The sequence below is a fragment of the Sphaerodactylus townsendi genome, linkage group LG02, assembly GCF_021028975.2.
Source record: "Sphaerodactylus townsendi isolate TG3544 linkage group LG02, MPM_Stown_v2.3, whole genome shotgun sequence".
In the NCBI taxonomy this organism is placed as follows: domain Eukaryota; kingdom Metazoa; phylum Chordata; class Lepidosauria; order Squamata; family Sphaerodactylidae; genus Sphaerodactylus; species Sphaerodactylus townsendi.
The window spans coordinates 63,453,691-63,469,120 of NC_059426.1; the positions used below are offsets into that span (position 1 = coordinate 63,453,691).

Genomic DNA, 15,430 nt, shown 5'->3' on the forward strand with positions numbered 1-15,430 from the left:
TCAAAACTCAAAAGTTCAGAAGTATTCTTTGTATTATTTTTCAAGAAACTTACAGAGCTCTCAGTTTGCTGTAAACGTATCAGACTTTTGGTCTTCCATTAGTATTGTCAATTTATCTAGTTTCTGTGTATTCCTTAACCTTATTTAGCCATTCTTTTATACATGGTGTTTTCAGATTTTTCCAGTATTAGGCATACAGAATCCTTGCTGCTATACTCATATAAAGTATTTATGTTCTTCGTTGCTTCTCAGTTTCAGGATCTAAAATGTTCAGATAGTACAATTCTGGTTTTAATTTAAAATTAATTTTCACAATTTTTCTTAAAGTTTCATGAATCTGTAGCCAATATTTCTTTGCTTCCACATGTGTCTTCCACGAATGGTAGAAGGTACCTTCTACCATTTTACATTTCCAACAGTTAGTGGATCCAATTTTATATACTTTAGCTAGAACTACAAAAGTTGGGCTCACTTTGGCAGCACATATACTAAAATTGAAATGATACAGAGACAATTAGCATGGCCTCTGAGCAAGAATGACACACAAATTTGTGAAGAACTACAGGAGTTATATAATATCTATATAACGTTGTATAGTATTTTTCTCTTAAATTTGTTCCTAATGTAAAGTTCAAATATTTTCCCATATCGTTTCCCAATCTCATATTTGAATGGTATGCCCTACATTTTCCGCCCAACTTATCATTGACTCTTTTATTACTTCTGTCAGTATCTCCTTTTAATAACAAACAATAGATATTTGCAATCATCTTCTCTGCTTTCTCATATAAATATAGATGCCATCCTCATTTTTTGCTCTTTCAAATTGATGTATCTGACTATCTGTTTTGCATCTGTCATAAAGTTGTCTGTATAAAAACCAATTACATACAGAATTGTCCACCATTATTCTTCTCGACTTTTGAATTTTATTTCCTGATTTTAATAATCCACATGATCATCACATGTTAAAAATGTCTTTGCCATTTTTCCCTACTATTTATTTATTTATTTATTTATTTATTTATTTATTTATTTATTTATATACCGCCCGATCCCCGAAGGGCTATATATCATCTCATGAGGGGATAACTTCGGAAACTTAGGCCATAGTTTAGTTTTATATTTTATCCACACTCTATACAACACACATCTTATACAATGATTCTTAAAAGTCTGGTGTATCCCAACTTTTACATACCATAAATGTGCATGCAAGCAATATATAAGATCATGGCCTTCAAGATTTAAAAGATGTTTATTTCTTAACCTGTCCTTAATTCAAACTAAACTAGTTATTATGTCATAATATACCGTATATACTGGCGTATAAGAAGACTGGGCGTATAAGACGACCCCCCCTACTTTTCCAGTTAAAATATAGAGTTTGGGATATACTCGCCATATAAGAGTACCCGGCGTATAAGACGACCCCACACTTTACAGATGATTTCCCAGGGTTCAAAAGTAGTCTTATACGCCAGTATATACAGTAATTCTAGATTGCAAAAAATTAGACCTCCTCTTTCCTTGCTATTTTGCACATTTTTGAGATTTATTCTGGGTTTCCTTCCCTCCCTGCCATATGAATTTCATTACCTCCTTTTGCCAACCCTTCATTAGTTTCTTAGAGATTAGCATAGGTATTGATTGAAATAAAAATAACTTTCTAGGCAGAACAGTCATTTTTATTGTGGCAGTTCAGTCTATGGCACCTTCCGCACGGAGGCGGAAGGGGTTGGGTCGGCGTAAACCACGCCACCCCCACAATGCTGGGAACGTCTGCATGGACGGTCCCAGAACCGGCTGGGATGACGGTGGCGTGGAGCGCCGTCACCCGGCTGACCCTGGCTTGTCCCTGGCCCTCCAGCACGTCGCCGAGGCCTGGAGACACGCCCCCCAGCCCTGCGTGCCTGCTTGAGCATCGCAGGGCAGGGGAGCGTGTCCCCAGGCCTTGGCGACGCGCCGGAGGGCCGGGGACCAGGTAAGTGAAGGTTGGGAGTGGGAGGGGGAGGGCGCCTTGGAGCTGCTGCTGTTCGCACGGCAGCGGCTCCAAGGCAGCATTTCCCAACAACCTCGCTCCCCGAGCGAGGTTGGGAAATGCCGGCTTCGCGCCAATTGGGCGACGTGAGGGCGGCGCGGCGGCGCAGCCGCTGCACCCCCTGTGCGAATGGCTCCCTGGGGACGGCGTTTTTGCCGTCCCCAGGGCGCCATAAAACGCCCATGCGGAAAGGGCCCAAGAGAGACAACTGTAACTTCCCCCATCTGTTTAGGTGTAATTATTTATTATGGGAGTGAAGTTGATCTTGGATGGAAAGAGAGAAGAAAGTGTGAGTAAGAGCAAAATGTTATGGAAGATATTAGAGGAAAGAAGGAATCATAGTTTGCCCAGTGATAGAGAATTGCATAAATTGTAATATTAAGAAAAGTTCCACCCATCTAAGTATGTCCTGGATTCCTGATAAGGTTTTTTTGGGGGGGGAGGCTTTCCCCCCACACAGTGCAATCCTAAGAATAATTTTCTGGGAGTAAGTCCCATTAAGAAGATCTGTTTAGGATTACACTGTAAATTGCCCGTGTTCCAAAAGTCCATCTACTTTAGCATTCTGCCACCCAAACACTGTTAGAAATCATCTCAGAGGAGCATGCTACAGCTAGCCATCCCTCATTATCTACTCCAAGTAATTAATTTGCTAAGCTCTACTGCTTTTGATTTCAGTTTCAATGCCATGATTAATAGCTATGGATGGGCCTATCAGTTGTCTCATCTATGTTGTCTCATCTATGGATAGGTCTTTCAGTTGTGTCATCTCATTCCCCCTTTTTTAATCATCTACGTTGATCACCCCGCAACAGAAGTTAAGGGAGAGGGAGTCTGAATCCTCCACAACAAAAGAAAAATAAATGTGCTTATTTCTTCTTTTTGTTTCTCTTTCTTTTACTCAACCCTTCATAGTATGTGTGGCTGCTGGGGGGGGGGGGCATGAGGAAAACAGAAAGGAAATTAGATTCTACGGAAATGATGTTCACCCTTTGCTCCATTTCTCCCTTCCCAATAAATATGGAGATAAGGGAGACTTAAAGGCAACTTAACTACTGGGATGCGTTGAGTCAGTGACTAATGTTTTTTAAAAGCTGTAAAGTCATCCTGGAAGCACTTTCCCTCCTTTCTACCCAAAAGGTGGGAAGGGGGTTGTGAGTCAAGCTTGGGGAAAAATGGTTATGCTAATTTCAGGAAGAAATTTCACAGTGCTGATTGGAAATCAATGGAAAAACTACTTCCAGAGTTTTGCCCTTTTAAAATGAAAAGCTTTCCCTTCATAAGTGAAAAAGGCAGTGACTGTATACATAACTTTATGAATGTTCATGTGGCACCTGTAACATTAAACAGGAGGAGGAGGAGGAGGAGGAGGAGGAGGAGGAGACGACGACGACGACGACGACTCCTCAAAGGGGCTTAAAAACTCCTTTCCCTTCCTCCCTCACAACAAGCACCCTGGGAGGTAAGTGGGGTTGAGAGAGCCCAGAGGAACTGTGACTAGCCCAAGGTCACCCAGCTGGCATGTGTTTGAGTGGACAGGCTAATCTGAATTCCCCAGATAAGCCTCCACAGCTCAGGCGGCAGAGCGAGGAATCAAACCTGGTCCCTCCAGATTACAGTACACCTGCTCTTAACCACTACGCCACTGCTGCTCCTAGCACAAACTAATCAGATGAGTATAGCAGACATACATGTACAAAATTATGAATAAAATTTAAATGTAATCCAGAAAAATACAGAGAACGTCCATAGTAGAAGTAACTGATGATAAGGTTTTTCAAGTTTGCAAAGCTAATTAAACCCAGTGAGGCATCAGTGGTAAAATGACCCTGCAAGTTCTGGTCACTGGAACTTATTTAGTTACCTCATGTTGTTGGGGGTGCTGAAAAGTTCTCTTCTGAACCCACTTCCACAAAACTTAATGTTATTTTGTCACTGTGGCTAGAAAGAGAGTTCTTTTATATTGTAAAGTGCCAATTTGCATGATTGCAGTGCTGGTTTTTTTTTGGGGGGGGGGTTCAGATCATTGACAGAACCATGTCAACAAAAAATGTAAAATTTTCAAGTGCTGAATTCTGGACAGTCATGAAGTTCCTGTTCCTGCAGAAGAAAACTCCAAAGGAAATCCATAAATGTATGATGTAAACAATAAATGACAAATGCCCATCATACTCAGTTGTGAAGAATGGTGTGTCAACCTTTAGTGTGGAGATTCTGAGGCTGAAGATGCAGCAAAGCCTGGGAGGCCTTCAACAGCGTCAGTTCCTGAAATTGTTAATCATGTTCATGACCTGATTTTGGCAGATCAGCTAATCTTGGCTAAAACAATTGCTGAGACACTAGGTATATCCAGCGAACGTATTGTGTTTATAATTCATGAGCAGGTGGATATGCAGAGGCTGTCAGCCAAGTGGGTGCTGAAATGTTTGAATGCCAATGAGAAATGAAAGTGAGCGGACAGCTCTAGTTAGTTTTGCGGCATTTTAAACAAGCTAGTGTTAATTTTTTCAAAAAATGACTCATCACTGTTGATGAAGCATGGTTACACAACTGAAATCTGGAGACCAAACAAAAAGTCCTTGCAATGGCAGGACTCGGGTTCTCCATGGCTGAAGAAATTCAAGACCCAAAGGTCAGTAGAAAAAGTATTGTCGAAGGCTTTAAACAAAACTGGACATAACATTTTATTTGAGAACACTGAAATTCTGGACAATTCGGAAGGTTACTATGTCAGACTGCACAGGGAGGCCATTGAAATTCACAAACACCAAGACAACTTCAACAAGAAAGAAGAGACTCTGAACATTAACAAATCTGGGCTATCAGTGCTTAAAAAATGGACTGCTAACCCCACCTGCAATACAATGCACACAACCATACCGTTGTATAGCAAGTTCCACCCAAACGCTTACTGACTGGTTTCCCACCCTGGGACATGGACAATATACCCCACTAAACTTTTCCTTCTCACTAGACACAGTGTGAAACAGACTTTTCTCTGTGATACATCTCTGAAGATGCCAGCCACAGATGCAGGTGAAACGTTAGGAACAAGATCTACCAGACCATGGCCACACAGTCCGGAAAACCCACCACAACCAGTCAATAGAAAAGGTCATGACCATTTTTGCTGTTTTTTGCTGTTAAGGAAAGTATTTTGATGACAGACTGTTTTAAGAAGGGTCAAACATTTAATGCAGAATATTACTGAAACTTGTTGTGCTAATTAAAGGAGACACTGAAAGAAAAACAGCAAGGGAAGCTGCAGAAAGATGTTTTCTTTTTGCAGGACAATGGGCCAGTTGGTAAGACAATAGATGTTTTAAAGTATTTGGGGTTTGAGTGCAAAAAGTGTATAGACCACCCACTCTACTCACCAGATCTTCCTCTGTCTGACTATTTCCTGTTTCCAAACCTTAAAAAGAGTTTGAAAGGGAGGAATTTTTCCAGTGATTCAGAGCTGATAACAGTAGCAGAGCAGTAGTTCAGTCACCAGTGACCAACCCCTGTCCACAGTTCTGCTAGCTGACAAACTACCTCTAAAGCCCACTTGGGAAAGAGCTGGTTGCAGAGATCAGGTGACTCAATCCCTGCATACAACTCAGCTGGATACTCAGAACCATGGCTTCAGAGGCAGCAGGGAGACATTTCAACTTGCTTTATCCAAATGCACAGTGCTAGATCCAAGCCATTGTGAATAATCTCTGTGCTTTTCTTGACTATCTTTGAATTTTACAGAATTGCACCAACTATACTTCTTGTCTTTCTTTTGCCTTTGCTGATTCCCTTATTTTTCTCCATGACCTCATAAATACTTAAATAAGGCAATCTATTGAAACATTTGACAAAATGGACTCTGGTCTGTGAAAGATTATGCTAGAATGAAATGTGCCAGTCTTTAATCCAGTAGTTTCTGTTTATTTTTGTTGCTAGGGACTAACACATCTACCCACCCACCTGCCAGAATTAAAAATTACAATGGACAGCATACTTGAAACACGGAGAGGAAAGGTCCAGACAGGCAGCTGAATCTAAGTATGAATTGCCTATATAAATGTCTGTTATTTTAATTTTGAAGTCAGGAGGAAGCTGGGCTGGGCTCACTGCTTATAAATTTACTTTGAGCTCTGTTCCCATGATAGGTCTGTCTTGGCCCTCCATGTCCTATAGTTCCATTACATTGTTAACCCAGAGTAAATCCCTGATGCTGAGCTGCTCAGAGATGAATATAAATGATTTTAACCATGTAGCAACAGTGCCACCTTATGACACTTCACCTCAAAGACAGCTGTTCAACCATACACACACATAAAGCAAGTTTTGCTGATTTCTGGGTCACCTAAAATGAAGTTGATTTTTACAGTAGCTCAGATGGCTAAGTGACCAGTTAAAAGACGGAATATATATTTAGATGGGTCTTGACTGAAGGTGTGGGCTTCACCTTCAATGGAGCCTACCAGAAGATTTCAGATATCCAAGATTTGAAAAAGTTCTTCAATAAGAACAAAAAAAAGTGGTTCTGGAGGTTTTTTCCGGCTGTGTGGCCATGGTCTGGTGGATTTTGTTCCTAACGTTTCACCTGCAACTGTGGCTGGCATCTTCAGAGGTGTGGTGTTCACACCTCTGAAGATGCCAACCACAGATGCAGGCGAAATGTTAGGAACAAAATCCACCAGACCACAGCCACACAGCCCGGAAAACCCTCCAGAACCAGTTAAATCCGGCTGTGAAAGCCTTCGACAATACACACACACAAAAAGATCTTCAGACAATCTGAATATGCTTTCTGTTACCTTTTCTTTCTAAATCTTTTAGTAAAACACCAAAGAGGGACAAAGAGTAAGATGGACATTATAGATTTTAAGATGAGCTTAAACTAAAGAGGTTAGAGTAATTATAAATGATTAAATAATTTGAAAATGGTTGTATATAACATAGGGGTATGCTACAGGAAGATTGAAATAGAGAAAGTTAGATGAAGTGAAAGATTATATATTTTTGTTGCTTGATAAACATTGGTTATGTACAAATAAGATGATGCTGGTGGAACTAACATAAAAAGGTGGGAACAATAATAGCATAAGCTGGTATAGAAATTAACAGGTTTAGTTAGAAATATTATACATAAGGTGAGGGCAGGTTGGGAATGTTTTGTTAGAATGTTTTGTTTCTTTTATTCTTGTATTCTGATATTTTCTTTATTAAATGTCACTGTATGGGTTAATGGTTATCTTTCAAGGGATAGAGGTTGATGCTTTGTATATCATACCTTTTTTCTTTTTTATGTAGGGTGACTGGTAGATGATGTAGTATTTTGTAGATGATGTAGTATAATCTTTTTCTAAAAATTAAAAAGATGGAATAGTGATTATTTGTTTCCTATTTTTCAGAGTAGGGAACACAACTGGAAGTTTCCCCCCAACAAACTGAGGCCGTTTCATACGGCCAGTTAGATGCGCCACGCCGCCAAAGAGTTCTGGCCCGGCGATGGGGCTGCTACCTCCGTTCGCATGGTAACCCGGGTGAAGAGGACCCGTGCAGATGGCAGGCGGCTCTGCACGCGAGTCGATCTCTTCCCATCCCTGCTTACTCCGCGATTGTCCTCGGCAAAATTAAGCCTGCTGGAAGCGTCGCGAGTATGGCCATCGCTGCCCTCCGACCCTCTGGAGGTCGGAGGACAGTGTGGGTGGGGTATTGTGGCGTTCAGCAGGCTGAATGCACGTGGACACCGTAGAGTGGGCGCAGACAGTGTCTTCTCGGGCGGCGCGGTTCGCGACCGCACCACCAGGGGAAAGCGGCTTCCTCTAACAACAACCCTTCTTTAAAGGGTTGTTGTTTAGGGCAGCCTGACGCCCGCCACAAAGTAGCAGCGCAGTCAGGGTAGTGCGCGCCGCTGCTGCGTTGCAGCAGCGGCGCCTGTGCAAACGGCAGCCTGGGGGCGGTGTTTTTACCGCCCCCAGGCCGTCGTTAATGGGCCGTGCGGAAACGGCCTGAGTGACAATTGAAACTGTTTGTGTGGACAAAAAGTATAGCATGAAAACTTGTATTTTACAGGTGCTGGGAAGGACGACAGAGTTCAAATTAATCTGCCAGACTATAATGAAATAAGTGAGGGAAAATGTAAGAGAATGATTTCTGACCAAGGATTAAGATATTAAGATAACGGTTAAATATTGGGATAACAAGGACTGCATGAGGGTAAGCACATATGGAATGGTGAAAGAGTCAGAAAACACAAGTAACTCAGAGGCCCATTCTATATGGGCCAGGAAAGCTGCTGCACACAGGTATACATGATACTGGTGGAGCCCCAGGGCTGTTCACACACTTCCGTGCGGGTGGCCTCAGAGCTGCCACGGCCTGCAGAGGCACCTCCATGTGGAAGCACATCCTGTTTTTTAAAAACTTACCTTCTCGCCCTGCACAGCTCCACAGGGACGAGGAAACACGCCCCCATAGCCACGGTGATACCTCAGGAGTTGGAGGGAGGTGGCTGTGTCTGCTCATCCCTGCAGAGCTGCACAGGGCAAGAAAGTACGTTTTTTTAAAAAAACAGGGCACATCTAAAAGCGGCGCCTCCCACCTGGTGCCATTCGGTCAGCACCGCATGCAAAATGGTGGGTTTTTTTAAAAACCGTTTCCCCGCCAGTTGTGGTGGGGGGGGGAGCACAGTGCTGCCTCATTTTGAAGGTGGCAGCCATGCAAAGTGCTCCCCCAGAATGGTGTTTTTACCATGCCTGGGGGCACTGTTTTTGGCCTGTGTGGAATGGGCCAGAATCATTTGGCCAGTTCCTAATAGGATTCAAAGATGTTTCATTTCTTTCACTGTAATGAGTGCCTCTTCAGTTCTTTCCATAGCCAGTTGTAAAGTTCCTTTCTTTTAATTTGCCATGCTCCATTTAGGGAAGAAAACACTTTCTGACTAGGGTCCAGCGTGGGCAATTCCCTGATTTTGACCTGGAAATGATAATTTATACTCTTATAGCATTTAGAGTCCATTATTGTCAATAAGAGGCCTGTTAGTTCAACTGCTTTGCCAGGAAATTGAGAATTATCATTAAGAAAGAACATATTTGTCTGGCAAATAAGATAGCAATTACAAGATCAATTGCTGTACTTACCAAACTTCCTATAGGTGGGCTCCACATTCACCAGGGCTCATTCCGCACATGCAGAATAATGCACTTTCAAACTGCTTTCAGTGCTCTTTGAAGCTGTGCAAACAGTTGAGAAAGTGGTTTGAAAACGCATTATTTTGCGTGTGCGGAAGGGGCCCAGGAAAAGAGCAGTCCTCTTCTTTATGTGGGATTGCCTTTGACTGTAATTTGGAAGCACTAGCTGTCAGTGGCCCGTCTCCATGGAAGTATTTCAGTGGTCCTTCAAAGACTGCATTAGTTCGTTAGGAATCCTGTATTATTTATGTAGTACATGTTTATCCAACCCTTCCTCTAAGAAGCCCAGAGATGAATAAACAGTTCTCCCTTCCTCCGTTGTACTCTCATAGCAACTCTGAGGTAGGTTAGGCTGAGTGTATGTGACTGGCCCAAAGTCATTTAGCAAGCAACATGCTCTCTGTAACCAAGACATGATGCTGGCTCATGCTTTTCTTTCTGTCTACATTCTTTTTGTTCCCTTTCCCTTCTACCCCATAATAATGTCAAATTAGGATAAAAAACTACGACGGGGGCAGGGCACATGTGGTAGAAGCTCACGTTCGTAAACATGCCGCATGCCATGCCCTGGGTCGGCCCCCCTGGGCGGCTGGAGCCACACCTGGCCCCTGCCTTCATGCCCGATACGCATACGTGAAGGCTGGAAGGGTGGAGCACGCTCCCTATTTATTAGACAGCACACGGGTGCTCCAGCCTGGTGCAAAATTGACCCACCCACCCTCCCTATTTTAGGGTTGGGTTGGCTGCTCTGTTTGTCGCAGCCCTGGCAATTTGGGCAGAGAAACATCAGTGGCGTGGGAGGTTAAGAGCTCATGTTTCTAATCTGGAGGAACCGGGTTTGATTCCCAGCTCTGCCACCTGAGCTGTGGAGGCTTATCTGGGGAATTCAGATTAGCCTGTACACTCCCACACACGCCAGCTGGGTCACCTTGGGCTAGTCACAGCTTCTCGGAGCTCTCTCAGCCCCACCCACATCACAGGGTGTTTGTTGTGGGGGGGAAGGGCAAGGAGATTGTAAGTCCCTTTGAGTCTCATGCAGGAGAGAAAGGGGGGATATAAATCCAAACTCTTCTTCTCTTCTTCTTCTTGTGGGGAGGCCGGGCTCACGCATGGACCTCCTCGCGTTTGGGAGCCTCCTTAAGAGGCTTGGGGTGGGGCAGGCTCATAGACAGGCTTGGAGGCCTCTGCAAATTTGAGCCTGACACCCCAGTAGTTAGGGGGCCACAAAGGGCAGGCACCCCAGTGGCCCTGACCTTTCTGTCCTCCCCAATAGGGATTTGGATTGTTCCCAAGGTCAGCCAGGAGCTCTGACCGGCCAGTGAACGGATGTGCTCCTCTTGCCTGCCCAGTTTCCCCTCGATGATGTAAATAATAAAAGAGCTGCGGCCCAATTTATTCCAAGAACGTGCCCTGTGGTTATTCACCAGAAAGCATCTGCACATCTGGGCACAATGCCAAATTATTCAATGTACAATGAAATCTCAAGGAGAAATAGTTTGTGCTTGGCCAGATGCTATTTTGAATACTGCTAGGAATAGGCTGAACCCCCCACATTTTAAGTCAGGTTTGAGAGCTTTATTTGGAAAGAATATATCAGCTTGTTGTCTTAATATATGAGCTATGTTGTCTTTGACACTTACCACTCTCAGCAGTTAACACTCTCATGCTGCTGTAATATTTCCCATTTAAATGTAGGAAATACTACAAATACCTTGCCAAAAGCACATAGTAAATGGGCCAGTGAATGTCAAGATTAATAGCTCCCATAATTTTACTTGTCTTGTGGGTTATTTGGCTTTGTAAAAATGCTAGGAATCATGACATTTCAGAGCTAGCTCTGGCTTCCTATACCTTCTCCTGTATTGTCATTGAACAGAAAAGGGAAGTCTGTTGGGATTTTGCAAGTATCTGTCACAACTCAGTTATAAAAGGGTTAACTGCATGTAAACAAGTTGTTGAAGTCACTGTTTATGACCTCATCTATTGATTGGTCAGTCAGATAGCCAATGCTAACATGTTAGTGAGCACATACTTTTGAAGTTATATAAAGTTAACACCACAATTACACCTGGGTAGAACCAGGATCAATTTTAATACAATCAATACTGGGTCAATTTTATCCTGGTTTCTCCCTTTGCATGGCTGTCTATTTTCATGAAGGAATTCAGTTAAAACTGGGATGAAGTACTCCAGTTTCTTTTGCATGAGCCTGGGACTTTTGTATTCACATTGCAAGTGTCCCACATTCTGATTGGCTGTTGTTTTTGAGTGGCAGCTGAAAGCCTCTTATGCCCGGTGTCCCACGTTCTGATTGGCTGTTGTTTTTGAGTTGCAGCTTCAAGCATATCTCCCAAGACCATAAGCACATTGTAATCTGCTCTTGTCTGTAATGAGCATTCTCAGTGTCGCGCGTTCTGATTAGCTGTTGTTTTTGAGTGGCATCTTGAATGAACATCAGGCAGGGAGATCAGGCGGTTGGGCGGGAAAAATAAATTGGATCTGCTCGTGATTGGTTTTTGCACAGTAGCAGGCTCACGCCAGCATTTTAAAAAAATAACCTCCAATTAGGCAATTTTTTAAAAATCCCAGGATAAGGGAAATATCACAGGGCAGCCCCAGAGCAGACCTGATTTAGGACCAGGAACCATGCAAAATACTTGCACAAACTGGGATATTTCACTTGTCCATCCCAAAATATTTGAACTGTGCGGAAAACACTTTTGTTTCTTTGTTTGAGCAGACACGACACCAGAGAGGAGACACGAGGTAGACATCATGTGAGACAGCAGATAGGTAACAAGATGTAACCAAACATACAGTAATGTAGATGTGTAACAGGAAAGAAAGTATTTCTTATTTTATTTCCATGTAACCCTTATAGTTAGTTAACTCATTTATAAAAAGCAACTGAGAATCTGTCTCTTCTGTTTTACTTATCCCTGCTAATTTTGCAGAGTTAACATTAAGTCTAGATGAAATTTGTAGTACAATGAAAATTGTAGTCACTGAAATTACAGTGCTCTCCTAAGCAGAATTAAGGATTGCCAGTCTTGAAATTCTTGCAGATTTGGGGGTGGTTTCTGAGGACAGGGTTTGAGGAAGGGGAGGAAGCTTTAAAAAGGACATGGTGCCAAGAGTCTGTCTTCTGAATCTGCCGTTTCTTCATGGGGGACTGATTTCTGTAGATTGGAGATCAGTTGTAATTCCGGGTGGATTTCAGACCCAACCTGGAGGTTGGCATCCTTAATTAGAATTGTTTAGGCTTAGAATTAGAATATAGGCTTAGAAGTTAATGGTCTTAAAAGAGTGTGTTTTTACTTAAGGTGGAACGGTTATTCCTTAATAAGACTTGTATTGGAGGTATCAAATTGTCCTGCTTCTTTCAGATTTCCACTTGTATCTTAAGTCTTAGATACAGTGATTCCCAACTAGGGTGCCGTGGCACCCCAGGGTGCCATGAGGACTTCCCAAGGGTGCCATGACGATACTACCCCACCACCTCCCCAGTGCCGATTGTCCAAGGTCAGGCACAATGCCCGCCTCGGACTTGTCTTCCAGCCCCTCCAACAATGGCCCCACACTCACCAGAGGCCAGGAGGGAAACCCGGAGATCGAGCTGCGGCCTGCAGCTCTGCTGTGATTGGAAAGGTGGCTGCAGGGAGCCGGGCAGCAAGACTGCAGTCACCAAGGCACCAGGGAAGTCACAGACTGGAGGGCCACTGTGGGAGCTGGCTGCTGGGAGCTGGGAACCGAGGCTGCAGCCACCCCAGCAAAAGGGGTTGCTGAAATATGGGGTACAGCCTTGAAATAATTGATCTTGTTTCTCCAGGGTTGAGAATGGCAGGTGGCACTTGGAGAAAGGATGTCTCAGCAGTGCCCTCTAGTTTGTGGGGTACTGCAGGGGGCTATCCTCTCTCCAATGTTATTTAACATCTACATGTGCCCCCCAGCACTGCTGGTTTGAAGTTTTAGGCTGGGTTGTCATCAATATGCTGATGACACTGAGTTTCTTCTGTTGATGGAGGGCCAACCAGCCACCAGCTCTGATGTTTTGGCTCAGTGTCTGGAGGCTGTGGCTGGAAGGCTGAGAAAGAGTAGACTGAGGTTAAATCCACTGAAGAAGCAGGTCCTGTGACTGGGATGAGGGGTGCCAGAGCAGGGGTTCCAACTGCCAAAATTGGATGAAGTGGCTTGCTTTAACATCTGCCCCTTTAGCCAAAAGCCTGGGTGTGACTTTGGAGTCCTCTCTATCTATGGAGACCCAGGTCACACACATGGCCTCTATTAAAGCAGCTGCATTGCTGGAGAATGCCTAATGAAAGAGGATAGGAAGTTAACATATCACTCAATAAAATGATTTGCATATTCACCCCATATCGGCAAACCCAGACAATATAGATAAGAACTAATCATTTTTGTTTAGGTCCCAATCCGTAACAGACTCTCTCATTACACACTTTATTCCAATAAGAAGTGGGTGGCCTTTTCATCTGTCTGTCTCCCCCTCCCCAAGGCAGGAATATGATCAGCCTATTAAGGTTAGTGCCACTTCTGCACACACATTAAGACAGAGAGCCATTCTCTTAATGAATGTATGCTTCCTTGATGTGATTTAATTGGCGCCTGGCAGGAGATTAGCACTTGCCAAAGAGGTAGAAAGTTCAAGAGAGAAGAAAAATAGCTAAGAGTCATTACAAATTTAACCAGCTGTGTTAAAGCCCAAAAGCTTAGAATTAAAAGCTTTTAAACAGCCTCAGTCAGACTCATTGAGTCATCAAAATTTAAAGGCAGAATGACTCGAAAGTGGTTAACTGGGTCTTTAGCTAGAATAACAGAGGAAGGACCAGACAGGGGAAGCATAAGAGATCCTGATAACATTGATATATTTTATGCAGTCATAAATCCAGTGCTCAACCTGCAGAGTGTGGCAGGAGGACAGTGTGATGTCAATGGACCATAAATGAAAAGTTGCCATAAAGGGCAACAGTCTAGGCCCATGATGGTACAATGCTCACATTGGCTCACTGCACTGAATGATTGCCACCATGTTGGAATCTTCCTGTAAAGCAGTGGTTCTCAACCTGGCGGTCGGGACCCCTTTGGGGGGGTCGAACGACCCTTTCACAGGGGTCACCTAAGACTCTCTGCATCAGTGTTCTCCATCTGTAGAATAGATAAATGTTAGGGTTGGGGGTCACCACAACATGAGGAACTGTATTAAAGGGTCACGGCATTAGGAAGGTTGAGAACCACTGCTGTAAAGTAACCTATGTTAAAGTCTCTACTACCGTCTGTTGTATTTTATCCCTCCTTTTCTCCAAAGGGCTTAGGTGACATACAATTTTCTCCCCCACTTCCATTTTGCTTCTGCAACAACACTGCAAAGTAAGCAACAGCAAGAGAAAGTGACTGGTCCCAGGTTATTCAATACCCTTCATGGCTAAGTGAGGGTCTGAACCCAAGTCTTCCAGGTTCTAGTCTGATACACTAACCACTAAATATGCACTGTTCATAACCCTGAATCTAACTGTTTAAGTCCCACAGCAAACGGTAGAAATAGTGCACATTAAATGAGTATACATGGTCACTTGAATTAAGAAAATGGAATTCCTTCTGCATAACCCCAACATTTAACCCCCTCATTTTAAATATATATATATATATATATATATATTCATATTCTTTCAGTTTCTTCTCTGGCTGCATTCCCACATCTCCAGGAAATTCCAGAATTGGCAACCCTAATTCTATCCCTCCACCCTTGGACAATTTTACAGTTTTATGTATGTTATTTTACAAGTTTGTATTCTATTTAATGTATACTGTAATATTATGTTGTTCTCTGCCCTGAGCCCTACAGGGATGGCCAGGGTATAAATCTAAAAATGAATGAATGAATATCGCTGTTTGGTTCAAATGATCATTTGAAGTGCATCATGGACAAGGTGTATGAACACAAATAACTAGTGCACACTTTCTTTCTTCAAAGAACTCTGTATCACAGTTTGCTAGCAAGTAATTATCAGACATCTCAATCCAAGTAGTAAAGGAAGTTGCCCACTCACCTGGATTTAGAAGAAAGTATGTAGTTGAGTTCAGAGGCAGAAGAGATCTCTTCATTACCGCAATGCTATATCAAGCTACCAAGTACAAATGGGTGTAACAGCTGCCACATCACTCTGTAAATCAGCATAGACCCAGACCAAATCTTCATTCT

At 43.2% G+C, this 15,430-nt stretch overlaps 1 non-coding gene across 1 annotated transcript; it reads left to right on the forward strand.

The window, feature by feature from the left end:
* The first annotated feature begins 464 nt into the window (after nt 1-464).
* On the forward strand, nt 465-571 carry LOC125427607. Its single transcript, XR_007243724.1, has one exon. It is a non-coding gene; the product is annotated as a U6 spliceosomal RNA (small nuclear RNA).
* Nucleotides 572-15,430: the final 14,859 nt, after the last annotated feature.